The sequence below is a fragment of the Muscardinus avellanarius genome (assembly GCF_963383645.1).
Source record: "Muscardinus avellanarius genome assembly, chromosome: 14".
NCBI lineage: Eukaryota > Metazoa > Chordata > Mammalia > Rodentia > Gliridae > Muscardinus > Muscardinus avellanarius.
Window position 1 is genome coordinate 51,625,524 of NC_137800.1, and position 22,712 is coordinate 51,648,235.

The following is a 22,712-nucleotide window of genomic DNA, read 5'->3' on the forward strand; positions in this document are numbered from 1 at the left end:
GGTGTTGGATTTTGTCGAATGCTTTTTCAGCATCTATTGCTATGATGATGTGGTTTTTGTTCTTGGTTCTATTTATGTGGTGAATAACATGTATTGATTTGCGTATGTTGAACCAGCCTTGTTTTTCTGGGATGAAACCAACTTGGTCATGATGTATTATTCTCTTGATATAGTTTTGAATGCGTATAGCTAGTATTTTGTTTAGAATTTTTGCATCTATGTTCATTAAGGATATTGGTCTGTAGTTTTCCTTTCTTGAGGTATCTTTATTTGGTTTGGGGATTAAAGTGATACTGGCCTCATAGAAGGAATTTGGAAGAGTTCCATCTCTTTCAATTTCCTGGATTAAGTTATGCAGTATTGGTATTAGTTGTTCACTGAAGGTTTTGTAGAATTCAGCTGGGAACCCATCTGGGCCTGGGCTTTTCTTTGGTGGAAGAATTTTTATTGCCATTTCTATTTCTTTGGTTGTTATTGGTTGGTTTAGGCTTGCTATGTCCTCTTGGCTAAGTGTAGAAAGGTTAACTGTGCTTAGAAATCTATCAATTTCTTCCAGGTTTTCAAGTCTATTGGAGTATAAATTTTTAAAGTAGTTTCTGATAATATTTTGAATTTCTTCACTATCTGTGGTGATATCTCCTTTTTCATTTCTAATTTTGATAATTTGAGTTGATTCTCTTTTTCTTTTGGTCAGGTTGGCCAGGGGTTTATCAATTCTATTAATCTTTTCAAAGAACCAACTTTTTGTTTTATTGATTCTCTGAATTGTTTTTTTGTTCTCTATTTCATTTATTTCTGCTCTAATTTTGATGATTTCTTGCCTTCTGCTGGCTTTGGGAATATACTGTTGCAGAATTTCTAGATCCTTGAGTTGTGTCATTAGGTTCTTTACTTGGTGGTTCTCCGTCCTTTTTATGTGGGCACTCAATGCAATAAACTTTCCTCTTAGTACTGCCTTCATGGTGTCCCATAGGTTTTGGTAGGTTGTGTCTCTGTTTTCGTTTGTTTCCATAAATTTCTTTATTTCTTCCCTAATTTCTGCTCTTACCCATTCGTCATTCAATAGTGTATCATTCATTCTCCATGAATTTGAATACTTTCTTTCGAGTTTCCTGTTGTTGATTTCCACTTTTATTCCGTTGTGGTCTGAAAAGATGCAAGGAATTATATTATATTTTTTGAATTTGCTGGTATTTTCTTTGTGTCCCAGGATGTGATCAATTTTGGAGAAGGTTCCATGGGCTGCTGAGAAGAAAGTGTATTCTGTAGTTCCTGGTTGAAATACTCTGAAAATGTCTATTAGGTCCATTTGGTTTATGGTTTCCTTTAGATCTAAAACGTCTTTACTCATCTTTTGCTTTGAAGATCGATCCAGTGGTGTGAGAGGCGTATTAAAGTCTCCCAGAATTATTATATTTGGGTCTACTTGGGATCTTATGTCCAGAAGGGTTTGTTTTACAAATGTGGTTGCACCCATATTTGGGGCATAAATATTTACTATCATTATATCTTCTTGGTATAGTGTTCCTTTTAGTAAAAGAAGGTGCCCTGATTTGTCTCTTTTGCTGTGTTTTAGTTTAAAGTCTGTTTTGTTGGATATTAGGGTTGCTACCCCTGCTCTTTTTTGGTCACTGGTGGCATGGTATATCTTTTTCCATCCTTTCACCTTCAGCCTGTGAATGTCTTTGGCTGTGAGGTGTGTTTCTTGCAGACAGCATATATTTGGATTATGTTTCCTAATCCACATTGCCAGTCTGTGTCTTTTGATTGGTGAGTTAAGTCCTTTGACATTAAGAGATATTATTGATATATGATTTTTGTTTTCTGCCATTTTGTGTTCTGTCTACTCTTGGGTGGTGTGATCTTTCTTCTTTACTTAAGTGGCCCACTTATTAACTTCCTCTCTTCTCTGATTCTGAAGTCTGCTTCTTTTTTCTTCCTTATGGTTTATTTCTTTAAGAATTTTCTCTAATGTTGGCTTTGAATTCATGAATATTTTGAGATTCTGTTTATCGTGAAAGACTTTGGATTCACCATTGATCTTGAATAGTAGTTTTGCTTGATAGATTAGTTTGGGCTGGAAGTTATTTTCTTCCAGGGTCTGAATCACGTCGTACCAGTCTCTCCTAGCATTCCTAACCTGGGTTGTATAGTCTGGGGTGATTCTTATTGTTTTGCCTCTATATGTCACCCGTCCTTTTGTTCTCGCTGCTTTTAAGATTCCTTCCTTAGCCTCTATATTGGTCATTTTGGTTATTATGTGGCATGGAGTGGTATTTCTTTGGTTTTGTCTCAGTGGAGTTCTGTATGCCTCCTGGACTTGAAGATTGAAGTCTCTTTCCATATTTGGAAAATTCTCTGAGATTATTTCCTTGAAGATATTACAGATGCCCTTGGTCTGTACCTCTATCCCTTCCTCAATGCCTATTATTCGTAAATTAGGGCGCTTCATATTATCCCATAATTGCTGGATGTTTAGGTTTTGTTGCTGTAAAGATTTCTGTATATCGCTGACTGTGTTTTCGGTTTGGGATGTACTGTCTTCTAATATTGATATTCTGTTTTCCATTTCATCTAATCTTCCAGAGTTTCTTTCAATTGCTGTCTTCATTTCACTTATTGCCTCCTTCATTTCATTCCAGAATTCTTTCTGATTCTTTTTTAGTGTTTCTAATTATCTTTAACCTCCTCTATACTTGTTTTAAATCCTTTCATCATATTGAACAACAAGATTCTGAACTCCCCTTCTTGCATTTCTAGTAGGTCAGTATTCATGATTTCTGCTGTCTCTTCATAATTCCTGGTTCTCATATTTGTAGCGTTCTCTGTCCTGTTTTTCTGGTTTCTACCCATCGTTCATGAGTATTATGCTTAGTCAATCTTAATATTAGGAGTTGGGGTATCGGCTAGTCAGCAGAGTCTTTCCAGTGTTGAGGGTGGGTGATGTGGGAGGAGCTGGGGTGATTAGTAAAGGAGTCGGATTAGGTAGAGGAGATGTTTAGGTTGAGAAAGACATTAAGTATGGTAAGGTAAAATCTTGCTAGGAATGAGAGAGAGTTAACTACTAGGACTCTTGTTGTTCATGGAGTAATTATGGATGTGAGAAATACTTAGAGTATTAGACCAGGAGGTATATTATGTGGAAAAGTTTTGGGGGAGAAAAGTATGTAGGGTTAGTGTGGGAAGGTTTGTACATAGGGATGATGGAAGGAGCAGACAGACATAAAAAAAGAAAAGAAAAAAAAATCCACTCAAGATACCAAGACTATTATGTAATCCAGGAAAAAGGGAGGAAAACCAATCAAAGGAGGAGAATGAAAATAAAGGAAGGAAAGAGGAAGAAAGAGGAAAAAAGAACAAGAATAAAATAAAAGGAACTAGCAGCTGTGTGAAATAAAAAAAATAAGGCAAACTATCCAATATATATATAAAAAAAAACATGTGAAAGTAAGAGAAGTGTGGGTTAAAAGAAAAAAATAAATAAAACAGCAATAACCATACCAAAACAAAAGCACTGTAAAAGCAAAATAAAACAAAACATCCACATTAAAAGTAAAATAAACAGTCCTCCTTATTTACGCATATGGGGTCAGGTCTATATAATATGTGCATATCTGATTGCTTTGGTAACTTTCAGAATACCATCCAATGTCTCTTAGTTTTCTTTGTACTCTATTTTTTATCTTCTTAGGTCACTCTGGGTGTTTGGACACCTTCTCTCCTTTAGCTGCTTTAGGTTTATGTGTCCGGATGTCTGGTTTCACTTTTATTTGATTCTGTACAATTCACAGGTTCTGCAAAATTCTAACCTGTGGTCAGTACCTCTGCACCCACCACCCTAGACTCTAGCCTGTGCTTCCCTACAACATGGGTGGAGCATGAACAAGGTATAATTAGAACCTACCCCTGAGGTCCTGTGCAGATATTGTGGCCCGATGGATTTTCCTGTGTCTCTGGAAATTCCAGTTGGGTTAGCCGGTGTGGTCCCAAGATGTACCCTGGGCAAATGGGTGCTGGTTCCTGGGTGCCCACGCTTGTTGCCAGAGCTCTGCCTATTCCAAGAGTGCAGGCTGGGTGTGCTGCTTTTACTGGACCCAGGAGTGAGTGGATGCAGCTGTCTTTTGCTGCTGGTATGCTCTTCCAAGGTGTATTGAGCTGAGTTCTCGCTTTAGAACTAAGCATCTGGCTACCAGGAGGGTGGGAACACCCAGCGGTGGGCCAGGAGTGCAGGATAGGTGCTCAAGGATCCAGTGCGTGGTGCCCAGTAATGGTCTCTGCCTCCCGCGGGATGTAGAAACTGGGGGTGCCCCAAGGAGATTTCCGGTTTACCCAGGGCTTTCGCAGCCTGGAAGGCAGTCTCTGGCAAGGTGGCGGGGGGGGGGGGGGCTAGACACACAGGCAGGCTCCACTTTAGTGGAGAGAGTGGGACAGGCACTGACTGCTAGCAGGGGACCGGGGCGCAGCCCAGGTGCGCAGAGGGGAGTGCTCGGGTCTGAGGCTTGGGCGTGCTGGGGGGTTGGGGTGCAGCGCACGCTAGGGTCCACACTTCCCTGAGCGCCCGCAGGTACCTGTCTTCCTTGGTTCAGGATTCGTGGGAGTCTCTATGCTGTTGTGATCCAGTCGCTGGTGAGCACACAGAATTCTGACGTGGGTGCTGCTCGCTGTTTTCAGTCCCGGATTATCTTGCTGTGGGACTATCGGGACTATCGGGCAGGCAGCTCCGCCAGCCCGTGAAAGCAGCCTGCTGCCGCCGATCAGCGTTCCGGTCAGATTGTATCTGCAGCTGGTCCGGTGTCCGATCTATGTTCTTCTTCTTCTTCAAGTTCAGAGTTCCCCCAAGGTACCAGGATTTGTTTTGGTTCCTGGTATGTATTTATTTTGTTGATTAAGACACAGCTTTCTAAGTTTTTGAACTTTATTTGCTTCAGCTACTGAGGAGTGCTGTGTCCCTCAGTCGCCATTTTGAAAAAAAATAATTACACTAATAAATATTTTTATTAATAAAGATTTTTATCTTTAGCTAATGCATCTTTGTCTGCCTTGGACATACTTCTTTTATCTTTCAAAGATTCCAAGTGTGTTCCTGCCCAGGTGTTTTGTACTTTTAGTCCAGAACATCACTCCATTCGTGGGTGGCTCTTTTCTCACTGAAGTTAGCTTTTCAGAAAGGCTCTTTAATCCTCCTCAGTCTACAAAGCTCTTCTTTTGTCTATTGTATGCCTAAAATTATTTTATTTGCTTTTAGTACATCGTTGTTTCCCTGCAACCATGATTATTACCTCCTGAATTCTTTGAATCTGGCCTTAGCACAAGCTTATATTTTATAATCCTCAAAAGCTTCATTTCAATATATAGGGACAGAACCAAGTTACAGATACTGTATCTAAAGAAAGCACTATAATCTAGGTTTGAAATGTTCTGATATCAGAGTAATTTTCTGGTGGTAATTTGCTGTGATTCTTGGTAGCCACTATTCTCATCAGGCAAGTCAAGATTACTTGACTTTTAATTTAACCTCTTTTCTATTGAAGTACGTTTGGTGGAATGTTAACAAGTAGTCAAATGAAGGAGAACTCTAGATAAATAAGGAGAAACTAGAGATGAGCAAATAAGGAGGCCTAACTAGGGGTGGTGGGAGGGGGTAAGAGGAAAATTCCTTAATGTACATGATGTACATTGATGAACATATCAAAGTCATTCACTACGCCAAACAAAAGGAGGGAGTGGGTAGGGAATGGGGCAGGATTTGGGGAAGATCTAAATGAGTGATTTTTGCATGTATGCCTCTACCATCTTGTACCTCGTTAAGATGCATGACTACAATGCACCCATAAAATATTTTTAAAAAGAAATGTAAAGAGAATAAAAAAAAACAAGCAACTCAATGAAATTTTAAGTAATTTGTAGTTGGCCATAGCTCAAAAACCTAATCTAAAGAAGATGTTAACTTTGTATTCTTAACTTTCAGCAAAGAAACTTTCTTCTTTGAAATATAATTTTCACCATTATGTAGTGATGACCTTTCTTAGATTATGATGGCAACCTCGTATGAACATATGGCCATTATATTTTTTGGCATTTTTCTCATGCTATTACTTATACCTAAGCTTTTTGCTACTCTGTCAAATTAATTGCCTCGTCTATTCATTTTTCTTCAGTGTCTAAGTAACTTTATCTCAAGATGTTTTCTCACCCAGTTTTATTGAGCACTTATTCCATACCAGTCTTTGTGCCAGGTCATGGGTATACATCTCATTTACAAGCCTCCTAAGATTCTTGGAGATTGGACTGTTATTTTAAAATAAAGAAAGTGAGATAAACCTTTATAACATTTCCAAAAGTACAAACTTAAGGATAGAGCTAGGATTCAAACTCAAGTCTGTCTCACTTTAGAACCTGCAGGTGCAAATGCAAAGAGGTTACCATCTCATTCATCTGTGTTTATTTATTTAGCTTTGTACACTCCCTACCAAAAGTTACATTTGAATTCTATCATATGTATGTTTTATTCTAAATATTTTATTTAAAATATTAGTTCAAATATTTTTCTATATACTTTATTCTAAATAAATATTTTAATTCTAAATATTTCTGTTAAACTAAAATTTAAGTATTTCATTTAAAAGTTCTATATATTCTCATTCCTTGGCCCAAAATCCCAAAAAACTCAACATATTATAATCATTTCCAGTGTTTTTTGCAACTGATTCAACTTCCAACAAAATTATTATTGTCCCTGGTTTCTAACTAGGCAAGAAAGTTTTGACTGATGTCATTAGAAATTGTGTGTGTGTGTGTGTATGTGTGTGTGTGTGTATGCACACATGTGCATGTGTGTGTGTGCACATGTGTGTGTGTGTGAGAAAGAGATAGAGCGAGAGCGAGAGTGAGAGCGAGAGCGAGAGCGAGAGTGAGAGCGGAAGAGAGAGATTTAGGTTATAGTAAGACTATAAGGAAAAAAAACTTGATTCAGATGATATCTAGTTACTACATCACTATTTGTATCAAGCTAATATTAAGAGCTATATAATATTAATAATCCAGGCAACCATTTTTATTTTTAATTTGAGGACACAGTTTTTTAAAAGTAGCCCCTTTACAGGGGAAATCAGAGAGGTTTTTGTCCAATGATTCACAGACAAAGACCTTTCCAAAATACTCTTTCATATTTTCAGGATACATATTTACACCATCAGAACGGGTACTTAATACCAGATGAAAGTATTTGTTTGTTCCTCTTCACATTTTTAAGAGAAATTGATTAAAGTTGCCCATCCTTAGCATATGAAAGAAACAGATCTGTATATGCTAAAATGAACAGCTAGAAGGGAAAGTCAAGCCAGGTGTCTGTAAAGATTTACTGAGCTTCAGGAAAAGGAGGACTATGTCAGTAAAGCATGTGTGTATGTGGTTGGCCTAGAATCTATAGACACCCTTGCCACCAGATAGCTAGCCATGCTTCATTTCACCAGAATTATAATTCATTTTTGCATTATCTTTCACAAAACTCTAATATTTAATGACAAGAGAATGTATCAAAGTCTATATTGTCTCACATTGTTCTAAGGTCTTTTTCACAACCTGTTCTTTTGTTTTCTTTAACACAACGGTGGGAAATTAATTATCCATGTCTTTAAAGGATGTGATAATATGCCATATTCAACAGAAACTCTCATTCTTTTCTTCTTATCATTTATCTTTCTTGGGCAAAATTAATCTACTTTCTTCTGAGTTTTCTGTGGCATCCCTCTTATAGTGTTTGGCAGGCTCCTAAATGACTTTCCTAATTTCACCCAGACATGTAGAAAAATTCCAAGGTTGTGGCTTTGGTCTCTCTCTAATCCTTGAAGGGCAGTATAAAGCATAGAACCAACCCTCTGAATTCAGTGACTGCTCTCATTGGATTGAAAAGTCTAATACCATAAATCTTTAGCTTTGCATAAACATTTCTCACTCTCAGTGTTCCATTTTAGTGTCTGAAGTGGTGGTTGCTGATCCCACTATAAAGAAAAAACAAGTTCATAGTTTCTAACCAATCACAAACCCTAGCAATTCTGACTCTTGCTGCCCTTTTGGCATTACTCAGCTCTAGTTCTGTATGAATCCTATCTTAGTATAAATTATATGTTTTACTTTTTTTGCATGTGGTACTGAGGATAGAACTCAAGGACATTCTACCTAAGAGCTACACCACCAGCCAGACTTTTTATTCTTTATTTTGAAACAGGGTCTCACTTAGTTGCAAAGGGCTTCAGTAAGTAGTTGAGGCTGTCCTCAAACTGGTATCCATCTGTCTCAGCCTCCCAAATGCTGCAATTACAAGCATGTGTCACTACACTCCGCTTTGTTTTTCTCTTTTTATATGGAATTATTCTTTATAAAACATACCTAAATCAGTGTTGTCCCTTCTTTCCTCTTTCTTTACCCTCCCTTTTCCTCCACTCTTCTTTTTCTTCTTCTCTCCCTGGAGCCTGTAAACTCCAACATTTCAAATATTTACACAACTCAGAACTTGCAGGAACCTGAATCAATACTCTGTGTCCCATAGGTATGCCCTTTCATTTTAGAAGATCTTACTTCCCTCTTCTGGAATATCAGTATGTACTTCTTTATGAAAAGAATTTAAGGAGTTCCCATGGTCTATTAAAGGTTCTTTTTCCAGCAGTGTTGGGTCTTCCTGGCATTATTAACTTTAAACAGAAGACAATGGTTCATCCATTCTGAGATGTAAAAAAAAAGCTTCATGAATGCAAAAATTTCAATCTACTTTGTTTACAGCACTTATCGGGCACAGAGTAGATTCTGTCAAAATTCAGAAAATTAACTAATGTGATTCTTAAGTATCAATTTGAGTTAAAAATTGTTTTATGTTTTATTTTTTATTGGTGCATTGTAGTCTTACTTCTTAATGGAATACATGCACACATTGCCCAATTAGCCCTTACTTAATTTTCACCCCATTTCCACCCCTTTTCTCCTTCTCATGTTTGGTTTAATGATTGATATTGATATGTTTGTTGAAGTACATCATATGCATTAGAGATTTTTCCTCTTCACCATTCCCATCTCCTCAGATTGCCTTATTTGCTCATCTATAGTATCTCTTTCTTTGTCTAGAGTTCCTCCTATGACCCATTTTCTCCCTAGCTTCAGCATATTAGAGAGAACATCCAATTTCTCATTATTTGTGACTGACTAACTTACCTAGAATAACGTTCATCAGTTTATTCCATTTACCTTGAAATGATGTAATTGTGTTTTTCTTTATGGCTGAGTAAAATTTCATTGTGTACATATTCCATAGTTTTGTAATCTGTTGATGGACATCTTGGCTGTTTCCATAGTTTGGCAATTGTGAATTGCGCAGGTATGAACATAGATACACATGCATTAGTTTGGTACTTCTGTGTCCATTCTTTTGGATAGATACCCAGAAATGGTATTGCTTGATCACATGGTAAGTTCTTTCTCATTCTTCTGAGGACCCTCCATACTGTTTTCTAAAGTGGTTGTACTAATTTGCAACCCCACAAACAATGTATTAGAGTTTCCATTTCTATACATCCTCACCAGCATTTGTTGTTGTTTGTGTTTTGAATGATTGCCATTGTAGTTGGAGTTAGGTTAAATCTCAGGTTAGTTTTGATTTGCCTCGCTCTAATTGCTAATAATGTTGAGCTTTTTTTATACATTTATTGGCCATTAAAATTATTTCTTTTGTGAAGTGCCTATTTAGTTCACTTGCCTATTTTTTATTGTGTTACTGTATTCTTAGTGCTGAGTTTCTGAGTTTTCTGTATGTTCTAGATATTAGTCCTCCATTTGAGTAATAGTTGGTATAATTTTTCTCCCATTCTGTTGGCTTTCAGTTGAGGTTCTTGATAGTTTCCTTTGCTGTATAGAAGCTCTTTGGTTTAATACAATCTCATGTATTTATCTGCCTTTTAGTTTTTTCTGCCTTTGGGATCTTGTTGAGAATGTTTTTACCTGTGCATTTGTGTTGCAATGTTGGACTTATACCCTCTTCAAGGAGCTTCAAGGTTTCTAGTCTAATTTCCAAGTCCTTGATCCATCTTAAATTGACTTTTGTGAAGGGTGAGAAAGTGGAGTTTATTTTTATTTTTTTTCTGAATATGTTTAGCCAGTTTTGCCAACACTATTTGTTGAATAGGCTCTCTCTTTTTTCAGTGTATGTTTTTGGCCCCATTTAAAAAAATTAACTAACTGTATATGTATATTCATTTCTGAGTTTTCTGTTCTGCTCCATTACTCTATGTGTTTGTTTTTGTGCCAGTATCATGCTTTTTTAATTACTATGACTTTGTATTATAATTTGAAGTCAGATATTATGATGCCTTCTGCCTGTTTTTTGTTGCTGAAATCTACTTTGGTTATTCTGGGTTTTTTGTTGTTCCAAATGAATTTAAGGGCAATTTTTTCTATGTCTGTGAGAAATGGTGTTGGTAATTTAATGGGTATTGTGTTGAATCTGTAGATTATCTCTGGAAGTATGGCCACTTTGATGATATTTATTCTGTGTATCCAAGTACATGAAAGGTCTTTCAGTCTTCTAAGGTCTCTGAATTCTCTTTTCAATGTTTTATAATTTTCTTTGTAGGGTTCTTCCTTGGTCAAGATTCTTCTTAAGTATTTTATTTGGTTTATGTGGGATATCCTGAGTGGAAATGTTTTCTGAATTTATTTTTAGTGAATTTATTGTTGGCATACAGGGAAGTTTCTAATTATTTAGATTGTTTTGTATCCAGACACTTTGGATTAAATTTATCTATTCTATAAGCCTTTTGTTGAGTTTGTTGGGTCTTCTCAAGTATAGTATCATGCCATCTACAAATAGTGATAATTTTAGTTTTTCTTTTCCCACTTGTACTCTTTTAATTTTATTTTCTTGCCTTAGTGCTCTTGCTAGAGTCTCAGGTACTATATTGAAAAGAAGTGGTAATAATGGATATCCTTGTCTTGTTCCTGTTTTTAAGGGGAATTCTCACAGTTTTCTCCCATTTAATATGGTGCTGACTGTGGAGCTATTGTATATTGCCTTTATGATGTTGAGGTAAGTTTCTTCTATTCTGATTCTCTGTAGTGCTTTTAGCATAAACAGACATTAGATTTTGTCAAATGCTTTTTCAGCATCTTTTGAAATGATCATGTGATTTTTGTCTTTGGCTCTATTTATGTCAAGAATTACATGGATTGATATTCATATGTTAAGCCAGCCTTGCATCCCTGGGATAAACCCTACTTGGTCATGGGTATAATTTTCTTGACATGGTTTTGAATGCGTGTTGATAGCAGTTTTGCATCTATGTTCATCAATGATATAGGCCTGTAGTATTCTTTTCCTTGAGCTGTCTTTATTTGGTTTTGGTATTAATGTGATGTTGGTTTCATAGAATGTATTTGGGAAAGTCCCATTTGTTTCAATTTCACAAAATAGATTGAGAAATATTGAGATTAACTCTTCTATAAAGATTTTATAAAATTCACTTTTGGAAACCAAAAACCTGGTCCTGGGCTTTTGTTTGATGGTAGGTACTTATTGCTGCTTCAGTCTTTTTGATTGCTATGGTTGCTTAAATATTCTATATCTTCTTGACTCATTTTAGGAAGGTTGTAAGTGTCTAGATATTTGTCAGTTTCTTTTAGATTTTTTATTTGTTTGACTATATTTTCAAAGTTATTTTTGTTAATCCTCTTGATTTCTACACTGTTAGTGGTAATATTATTTTTATCATCTCATATTTATAATTTGGTTGATTCTCCCTTTATTTTTGTTAGGTTGGCTTGTGGTTTATCTATCTTGCTAATTTTTTCAAGAAACCAGCTTTTGGTTTTGTTGATTTTCTGTATTTTATTTTATTTATTTATTTATTTATTTATTTTTTTTTTTGTGGTGCTGGGCTGGGGGTGGAATCTGGAGTCTTTTCTTCCACCAGGCTATACTTACTCCCAGACCTATTTTTATACTTTATTTGGAAACAGAGTCTTACTAATTTTCTGAGAGTCTCACAAAGTAGCTGAGGCTGGCTTCAAACCTGTACAATCCTCCTATCTCAGCCTCCCAAGTACTGGGATAACAAGTGTATGCCATCATTCTCTACTTCATTCTCTACTTCATTGATTTCTGCTCTGATTAATTATTATCTGTATTCTCCTGGCTTCAAGGTTAGACTGTTCCTGTTTTTCTAGGACTTTGAAGTGTGTAATTAGATTATTTATTTGGAGATTTTCTGTTCTTCATATGTTGGCACTCAGTGCTATGAATTTCCTCTTAATACTACCTTCAAGGTGTTCCAGAGGTTTTGATATGTTGTATCTTTTTTTGTTTATTTCTAGGAATTCCTTCTTGTATGACCCATTCTTTTTTCAGCAGTGTGGTGTTCAGTTTCCACATGTTAATGTGGTTTCTCTAGGTCTTCTTATAGTTGACTTCTAGTTTCATTCTATTGTGATCTGAAAAGAAATAGGGAAATATGACACATTTTTAAAATTTGCTAGTGCTCACTCTCACTTTCTGGCAAAGATGTGATCTATTTTGAAGAAGGTTTCATTAGCAGCTGAGAAAAATGTAAACTCTCCTGTAGTTGGGTGGAATATTTTATATGTTTCTAATAGGTCCATTTTATTGATGATGTTCTTTAGTCTGAGGCATCTATACTGACCTTTTCTTTAGAAGATTGGTCTAGCAGTGTAAGAGGGGTATTGAAGTCTTGCAATATTATTTTATTGGAACTTATGGGTGTACTTAACATCACAAAGAGTGTGTTTTTATAAAATTATCTGCACCTATGTTTGGCACATAAATATTGACTATTATCATTTTCTCTTGCTGAAATGTTCCATTCTCCAGAAAAAATGACCTGCTTGTTTCTTCTAATAATCTTGGGTTTGAAGTGTAACTTGTCTAATATCATAGTTGCTACTTCTGCTTGTCTTCAAGTTTCATTGGCATGAATTAATTTGCTCCAGCCCTTTACCTTTAGTTTGTTACTATCTTTACTTGTAAGATGTATTTCTTGCAGGCAGTAGATAAATAGATTCTGTTTTTTTAATCCACTTTAACATATTAAGTCTTTTTATTCAGGAGTTGAGGCCATTTATGTTCAGTGTGATTATTGAGAGATGATTTTTAGTTCCTAATATTTTGAGTTTTAACTTTTGTTTGAAGAAGTGATTGCTTTTTGCTTAGTTGTTTGTTTGGTGTAAATCATTGTCTCTCTGGTTCTGGCATGTATTACTTATTTCTTCTCTGCAGTTAATCACTCTGAGTATTTTCTCTAATGCTGGTTTGGAAGACATAAATTCTTTCAGCTTCTGATTTTCATGTAATATTTTTATTTTCTCATCTAATTTGAGGGATAGTTTTGCTGTGTAGAAAATTTTGGACTGCAAGTTGTTTTCTTTCAGAGTTTGGAATATGGTACTCCAGGCCCTTCTGGTTTTCATGACTTGGTTTGGGAAGTCTGAAGTGATTCTAATTTATTTGCCTCTGAATGACCCTTGATCTTTTTTGTTGTTGTTGTTGCCTTTAAGATTCTCTCCTTGGCTTCTATATTTATCAGTTTGACTATCATGTGATGTGGTAAACCTTTTCTTTTCTCTGATCTATAATTTCTATAAGTTTCCTGTACCTGTGTATCAACCTCTTGTTCTATGTTTGAAATTTTTTCCGATATTACTTCTTTGAAAAGATTTTTAAAACTTTTTTATTAGTGCATTGTCATCATATATTTTAATAAAATAAAAGACTTGTGGAGACATACATGTACACATAATTCAATTAGCCCATACCCAATCCCCACCCCATTCCCTCTCCTTCCTTCCTTCCTTCCTTCCTTCCTTCCTTCCTTCCAATGCTTGGCTTAGTGATTGACTTTGATATGTGTAAGTACATCAGTGCTTTAGAGAGTTTCCCTATTTCCCCCTCCCATCCCCTCAGTTAGGTCACCTTATTTACTCCTCTGTAGGATCTCTTTCTTCATCTGGAGTTCCTCCTATTACCTATTTTTCCTAGCTTTCAAATATTAGGGAAACCATCCAAATTCTTATTTTTTGTGACTTACTAATCTCAGTTAAGTGAAAGGATTGTTGATCCTTTTGTTTTCACCTTCTATTCCCTCTTCTATACCTAATATTCTTATGTTAACTCTTAAGATAGGCCTATATCTCTTCAAAGTCCAATTCATGCTGTTGAATTGTTTTTTAAATTATATACTATGCATTAATTTTTTGAGTGATCATCTTCTAAGAGCAAGATTCTATTCTTCATGTGGTCTAATCTCTTGTTTATATTTTGTATTGATTACATCAATAATTGCATCTTTTATTTATTTCAGGCTTTCTCTAAATTATTTTCAGAAATCCTGTGTTATTTCTACTGTTAAATTTCAGATTTGTCCTTTTAGCAATCACTACAATTCTGTGTTGTCAGTTTCTGTTATTGTGGGGTTGTAGAAGCTCATTGCTTTCTTGTTATTTTTTCTTCTCTTGATTTAAGAAGTTTGTATCTGTTGCTTTTAATAAATTTCTTTCAGTCTCTAGATGTCAGCTGATTTATACATGGTCAATTTTTGCTGTATTCAATGGTAAGGGTTGAGTGAAGAGAAAATTGAAGTCATAAATGCAAGAATAAGGTAAAGCCACAGATAGAACCATATAGAATGAGAGTATGGGTTTGTTAAGGTAGTATATTGTAGAGATTAGAGATATTGAAAATATGGTAGAATTCTAGTAGCTACTATAGAACACTTAGTATAGTGATATGAAGTGGATTTAATACAAGACAAAAAAGAGGGAAAAAAGGGATGTAGAGGTAAGTACAAAGGAAAACTTGTAAAAGGGGTGATAATAGGGCAAACAAGCATACAAAAAAATCCAAAAAACAAAACAAAGCAACAAAAAAAAATGCAACCCTAAAACTATATGAATAGTCAGCAAACTTGACCTATGCAGTCTTTCTCTGTGCCAAAGCCAAGTACCACTAGCACCTTTACTGTTGCAAGCCTGGTTTTCTGAGTCTCTTTCAGTCTCTTTCAGCAGATGGCTGGTATCAATGGAGTTGGATCTACTTTTAAGTGTAAGTCTCCCTCCACACTTTCCACTGCTATGAGGCCTGCATCTCTCCCTGTCTGCATAGGCGGCAGGTGCCTAAGTGTTGCTGAGTGCCACTATGGATCTCTGGAGGTGTGATGAGCTTGGCTGCCACTGCTGCAAGTTGAAGCTAATGTTTGTGCAGGAGAAACTGACCACTTACAATTCCAATGAGCTGCAGCCTCTTACTTTGTTTCAAGTTGTTGAGGTTTTTTGTGAGTCTCCAGCTTTTGGGCATGGTGAGGCAAGATTGTGCTGCCATGATACTTGATACTCATAGACACAGAAGGTATAAGTGAGTGGGGTCCTTTTCTGCTCTCTGATTGTCTTTCTAGCTTATTTTTCTGCTGCCTTTCACTTGTTATGCTTCATTAAAACCTTTACTGCTTTCTTTCTTTTGTCAAAATGCTGTTTTTTGGCACTGGAGACTAAGTTTCAGCAGGACTCATATGTCCTGCTTCCCTGGGTCGCCATCTTCCTGAAGTTTCTTATTTTCAATTTTTATCATAGTTCATGTTTAAGCTCTATAATGAAAACATTTTAAAGAATTTTATATTATAAAATTTAGCATTTTAAGTATTTCCATTTCATCTTAAGTGAAATTATTGAAAATAATGATGGATTTGAGCTTATGTGAGAAACCCACACTTTTGGAAGAATCATCATGGCTACCCAGGAAGAGCCCTAAACTTTATTTTAACATGTATTGTTTGCTGATGACAGTATATGAAACCATATTTGGGGAGTGGCATATCACTTATGAATTTAAAAAGTATATATTCATTGTGGTTGCTGAGTTTTGTTACCTGAGTTCCATACCAACAATTAGCCTTTTTTAATATTAATATATTAGATATACATTTTATAGTCTGAAAAATAGCTATCATGTCCAGGCCCAAAGTGCCAATGTATTAATGTCACATCAGGAGTTGTAATTGTGCACTTAATTGGCATAGTAATAGGAAGGTAGTATGTGAGAACATCCCCATTCTATTGGCATAGAAAAAAAACTTCATATAAAGAACAGAAAAATTAAGGCAAAATCTGTCATCTTCCAATGATCAAAGAATTCTTAGTACTATTGATATTTCTGTAGTAGAAACTACAACTTGGAGAGGCCATTCTGATGGCTTGCTAGAAAATGAACTGGCAATCCTGATGTGGAGCTTGTCATGGATTCAGCTTTCAAAGCTCAATGAGCAAGAGTTATAAGTTGCTCAGGTAACTGTCCTCCTGGTGAAAATGGTACCCTGCTGGAGAATGTAGCTGAAATCAAAGCCTATTTATATAGGCAGCCATCCTCTGATATTCCAGCTGTGGCATGTTTACCACTTTACTATAAGCTATCTAGAATATATGATCAATTTTGGGGTGCTAAAGGAGATGGATAGGCTTCAGAGTGACTGTATAGTTTTAAAAGTCTTTATATTTTATACCTGAATTTTTGGCTGTTTAGACTCCCAAGTTCTTCCTTCCTCCTTTATAAATTAAGAATATTATGGTCACGTCAAACAGAGACACAACAAATTCATGGATGTGGATTGTTTTTTAGGAATGGGAACATATACAAGTAAATAACATATCCCTTGGAAAATTATAAATATTCAGTTATCTCATCATTTAGTAAAGAATATCAAAACTGATTTTAATAATCACTGTCTTAATTCCTATAAAATATTAAAATTTCAAATAAAAGCACAAACTGCTTACAGTAAACTATTAAGTGATAAACATAGAATATGATTTAAATATACATGTAGTTACAATTACAGTTAAAAATAAAATGAAGCCAAGCATGATAATGCACACTTTTAATCTCAGTACTTGGGAGGCTGAGACAGGAGGATTGTGGTTCCCAGCCAGCCTCAACTACTTAGTGAGGCCTCCTGTAAGTTACTGAGACCTTGTTTCAAAATAAAGAATAGGGCTGTAGCTTGATGGTAGAATGCCTCTGAGTTTCATCTTCAGTATTGCAAAAAAATTAAAATAAATAAAAGTAAAGCCTCATTAAAAATACATTTAAAAAGTTAATGCAATGGGTTCATGCATATTTCTCCTATTTTTCCTGTGTGTATATTTAATTTTGATAATAAGTATATCTTATTATAATGGAGATAAAGTAACCTTTCATTTCAGTTGGCAAAATAAAACATTAAGAATGTAAAAATGCCGTGAAAATTAAGCAAAGTAAACTCATCATCAGATTACTAGAAATATGCAGAAATGTTAAACTTGATGAATCATTTATAAAAGCCAGTTAATAATTACATGGCAAATACATTGTTCTATGATGATTCTACATTATAGGGAATTCTGTGGGGAGCTATAAAGGTTTTCACCTAAAAGAATATTTCTGACTCAGCTGACTGTCCTTTGCCCAGAGTCAACAAGGTTTGGGGTCATGGAAGCTTCAAAGTAATCAAGGTATGAGAGAAGATCAGGTGGTGATGGCACGAGGGTATTGATTGACCTGCCCGCGATGTATGTGTTTTGGATCTGTCTTTATTGTATTCAGGTGGTGATAGCATGAGGTTAGAGGTTGGCAACCCTCCCATGCTTCAAGAGAAATAAACACAGGGTCGGCTCAATAGAGATTGGCTACCCTCCCATGCTTCAAGAGAAATAAACTCGGGGTCGGCCAATAGAGATATTGACCCAGGAGTAGACAGGTGACCCTCCTATGCTTGAATTAAATTCTTTGAATTAAATTCTTAGAATTAATGTGTTTCTTAGCTATAACTGCATAAAACTTATAATAATTTTAGTGAGTTATTTAGTATTCTAACCACCCCCAAAATATTTCTCTGGTCTAAGTTAAGAAAATTATTTTATTGGAAAGATAGTCCTAATAGCTTAGCTCGATGGCCTTAGCCTCATTGTTGTAATTATAAATTATTTACTGAAATCTAATATTAGTAGATATGTGTTTACTGAATGATACAGTATCAAAATTTTGGGTCTTTTATTTGCATCTGTATTTGAAGGGGGGAAAGGGGGTAACTTATTTTAGTCTACATTTTAAAACTAGCCAAAATTATTATTTTTCGCTAATTTTCTTTATTACACATTTTGTCTCTATCCTTGTTTTCTATGCTTGGTCATTCTTACTACACATATATTTGTCTTGAAGGCATTTTTCTTTTAAAACAAAATTGCTACTTATAAAACAATTGCAAAGATATTATAGAATTTCCATATATGCCCAGCCAGTTTTCTGTTATTGATATTGTTTATTAGAGTGGTACATTAGTCACAGTCAGTCCTTGGACCCAAAGTAGTTCTCAACAATACAAACTATGCAGTTGAAAAAATAGACATAGAACAATGGAAAAGAATAGAAGACTCGGAAACAAATACACATATACAGCCTATTGATTTTTGAAAAGAGGACCAAAAACATACACTGGAAAAAAGATAGCCTCTTCAACAAATGGTTTTGACAAAACTGGTTAAACATATGCAGAAAAGTGAAAATAAACCCCAGTTTATCACTTTATACAAAAGTCAATTTATCATGGATCAGGGACTTGGAAATCAGACCAGAGACTGTGGATCTCCTTGAAGAGGGCATAGGTCCATCACTGCAACATATAAGCACAGGTAAAAAATTTCTCAAAAAGATTCCAAAGGCACAAGAAACTACAAGACAGATCAATACATGAGATTGCTTTAAACTGAAGAGCTTTTGTACAGCAAAGGAAACTACCAAGAACCTCAACAGGGAGTAGACAGAATGGGAGAAAAATTTTACCAACTATATTATTCAGATAGAGGACTAATATCTAGAATATACAGAGAACTCAAGAAACTCAGCACTAAGACAGCATGTAACCCAATCAAAAAATGGGCAAGTGAACTAAATAAACACTTCACAAAATAAATTTAAATGGCCAATAAATGTATAAAAATGTTCAACATCATTAACAATCAGAGAGATGCAAATCAAAACCACCCTAAGATTTCACCTAACTCCAACTAGAATAGTAATCATTCAAAATACAAGCAACAACTAATTCTTGTGAGAATGTGGAGAAATGAACTTTAATACATTGTTGGTGAGAGTAAAAAAATAGTGCAACCAGTTTGGAAAACAGTATGGAGGATCCTCAGAAAAATGGGAATGAACTTACCATTTGATCCAGCAATAACACTTCTGGGTATCTACCCCAAAGAATGGAAAACAAACTACCAAACTAATGCATGTGTATCTATGTTCATAGCTGCACAATTCACCATAGCCAAACTATGGAAACAGCCAAAATGTCCATCAACAAATAAATGGATTACAACACTATGGAATATGTACACAATTGAATTCTACTCAGCCATAAAGAAAAACAAAATTATGCCATTTACATGGAAATGGATGAAACTGGAGACCATTATGCTAAGTGAGATTGGTCAGTCAAAAAATGTAAGAAATCAGATGGTCTCCCTAATATGCAGAAGCTAAGGAGAAAATGGGTCATAGGAGCAACTCTAAAAGAAGGAGAAAACATAGATGAGCAAATAAGAAGGCCTAGCTGGAGGTGATGGGAGGGGAGAAGAGAAAAATTTCTTCATGTACATGATGCACATTCACAAACATATTAAAGTCAACCACTAAGCTGAACATGAGAAGGAGAAGTTGGGGAGGGAATTGGGTGGGAACTGTGTAAGGGCTAATTGAGTGATGTGTGCATATCTGCCTCTACCAACTTGTATTCCATTAAGATGTATGACTACAATGCACCAATAACAAATTTAAAAACTAATTTCTTTACCAATATTGTAAAGTGTTTTCTACATGTTTCCTTTTATTAATTTAATTGTTTTAGGTTTATCATTTAGGTCTTTGATTAATTTTGAGTTGTTTTTTTGTGTACAATGAATAATGAGTTCTAGTTTTATTCTTTTGTATTTGTATATCAATTCTATCAACATTGAATTGAAGAGAAAGTCTTTTCTTCTGTGTTTTGGTATTTTGTGAAAAAGCTGGTGGCTGTTCAAATGTAGATTAATTTGTGATTCTTTGTTCTCTTTTGTTTTTTTTTTTTTTTTTTTTGGTGGTATTGGGGATGGAATCCTTTTACCTCCAGGCTATACTCCCAGACCTATTTTATATTTTTATTTGGAAACAGGGTCTCTTAAGCCAGCGAAGCTGGCTTCGAACCTGTGCAAGCCTCCTGTCTCCACCTCCCAAGTGTGGGGATTACAAGCGTGTGCCACTATGCTCGGCTGTTCTATCGTTTTGTTTTTTTGTTTTTTTTTTTTTAATACCAGTAATACACTGTTTTTGTTAGAGTAAGTATATAGTGTGTTTTAAACTTAGGTGTTTTGATGCCTCCAGCATTTTTCTCTCCTGAAGATCACTTTAGCTATTCTGGGTCTTTTATATTTTCATGTGTATTTTAAGATTTTTTTTATATTTCTGTCAATACATTTGTTGGTCTTTTGATGGTAATTGTTGGTAATTGAATCTATAGATTGCTTTAGGAATTATAGTCACTTTAACAATATTAATTTCTCCAACCCATGACAATGAGATTTCAATTCTTTTTTTGAAAAAAATATTTTGGTAGTACTAGAGATGGAACCCAAGGGCATTGTGCCTCCAAGCTACATCCTAGCCATAGGTTTTTTTTTTTCTATTTTTATAACATTTTATATAACTCATAAAACAGTGCTTGTATAAAAAATTTACACAAAGTTCTAGAGAGCATACAGTTTCAAAAATGTCCTGGGTTTTTGTTACATTCAGTTTTCTAAGGATGCACTCAAATCAATGGTAGAATGTAGACATGTGGTGTTTCATTATCTTTGGTAAAACTATTCTCATTGTCTTCTCACAGTATTAACTCTGATATCCTTGTGCAGGATCTGCTCTCACTAGGATGTCAGAAAAACTAAGGCTGGATCTATAAGAGGCAAGTAGTTCCAAACAGCAAAACGTCCCCTGGGCCTCCACCCGATCTGCACAGCTCAAGCACCTCTGACTGGTAGTCTCAAGAACCCCTCACAAGCAAGAAACAATTTTTGAGGGCAAAGGTGAAAACTGAGGCCATCTATACAGGAACCCAAGTGTCCATGCCACTGTGTGGTCAGGCCAGTGACTCTTCCCATATACACAGCCAGACCAGTCACCACTAATTAGATCCCATTGGTTGGTAGATGATAGCTGCTGCCACCCACCCCCCAAGAGGAAAGGAAAGTTTGGGGCCAACACTGAAGGGGGAGGGGCACACTGGCGCTAATGACACTAGACACCACTTTATTCCATGTCAAATGTTTGTCATCACATAGACACGGCTGTGTGAACTGAAGCAGGATCGGAACACAGAACTTTCATGACTATCTTTTTACATTCTTTAATCTTGTTACATTCTGTGACATACTATTTTACTTAACATCAGAATGTGTCTGTGCTAATTCTTTAGTCCTTGAGATATAAGGAAAAAAATAAAACCCCAAAACCAAAGAATTTAGACAGGAGGGGAAGAAGGATGGGGGATGCCAACAGACTACTCTAGTACATATTAAGTTCTTTTTTCCTTTTTGGTGATATTGGGGCTCCTGGAAACCCTTATACCTCTGCGCTACACTCCAAGACCTAGGTTTTTATATTTTTATTTGGAAACAGGGTCTCTTAAGCCAGCGCGGCTGGCTTCAAACCTGTGCAATGCTCCTGTCTCTGCCTCCTGAGCTCGGGGATTACAAGTGTGTGCCACCACGCCCGGCTCGAACATATTAAGTCCTGAAAAAAATAAGTATTTGTACTTCATTTGCTTCATGCCCATCAGAGCCACCTGTATGAATGGAGAAGTGAGGACACCATACAGAGCACTTAGTCCAGAGGGATAGAAAACAGCTCCCAGAGTGTGTCCACCTCTTCACTGAAAAGGACTGTAGGATTATGGGGGAAGAAATCTGACACAGGAAAGGTGTTAAGGAAAACACCAAAATATAGTTTCCAAATACTTAACATGCTCTAGGTTACAAAGATCCATTTAAATTCTAGAATGCATTTAATTCCTAGAATGTGAGTAGACAGAATTTTAAAAAAATAATATATGATTGTGCTTCTGAAGTTTCAGGGTCACATTCCACTCTCTAGAAAGCAGAGCAATTTTCACATGGCTTGGAATCCTCTTGGATACATGGTAAAGACCAGAATAAATTCCACAGGAACCCTCCCCTGATCAGTGGGGCCAGCAGGAAAGTGTCACAGCTACTTGAGTATTAGTGAAGACTAAGACATAGAGAAAGGTCCATGTGAGGGAAAGGAAGTCTTTACTGCCCTTTTTTTTCCAGGCACAGAGACAAAGATTTTATTCACATCAGTCCCCTTCATCTCATGTCATTTTTTTAGTAAGAAGTGTGTGTGTTCAGAAGTGTGTGTGTGGTATGTGTGACAGATCAAGTCTCTGTGCATTTTTCAATTTCAGTAATTTAGGTTTGCAGTTTTAACAGTAATAATCTGTGAATGACACTGAACAACTTTGCTCAAAATTCTGTTATAGATATAAAAAACATGCTCATTGGGTGCAAATAACAGCATATCATACAGCCACTGGAATTAAGTTCTTAAACTGTATGAAGAAAATTCAGAGCTGGGCGTGGTGGTG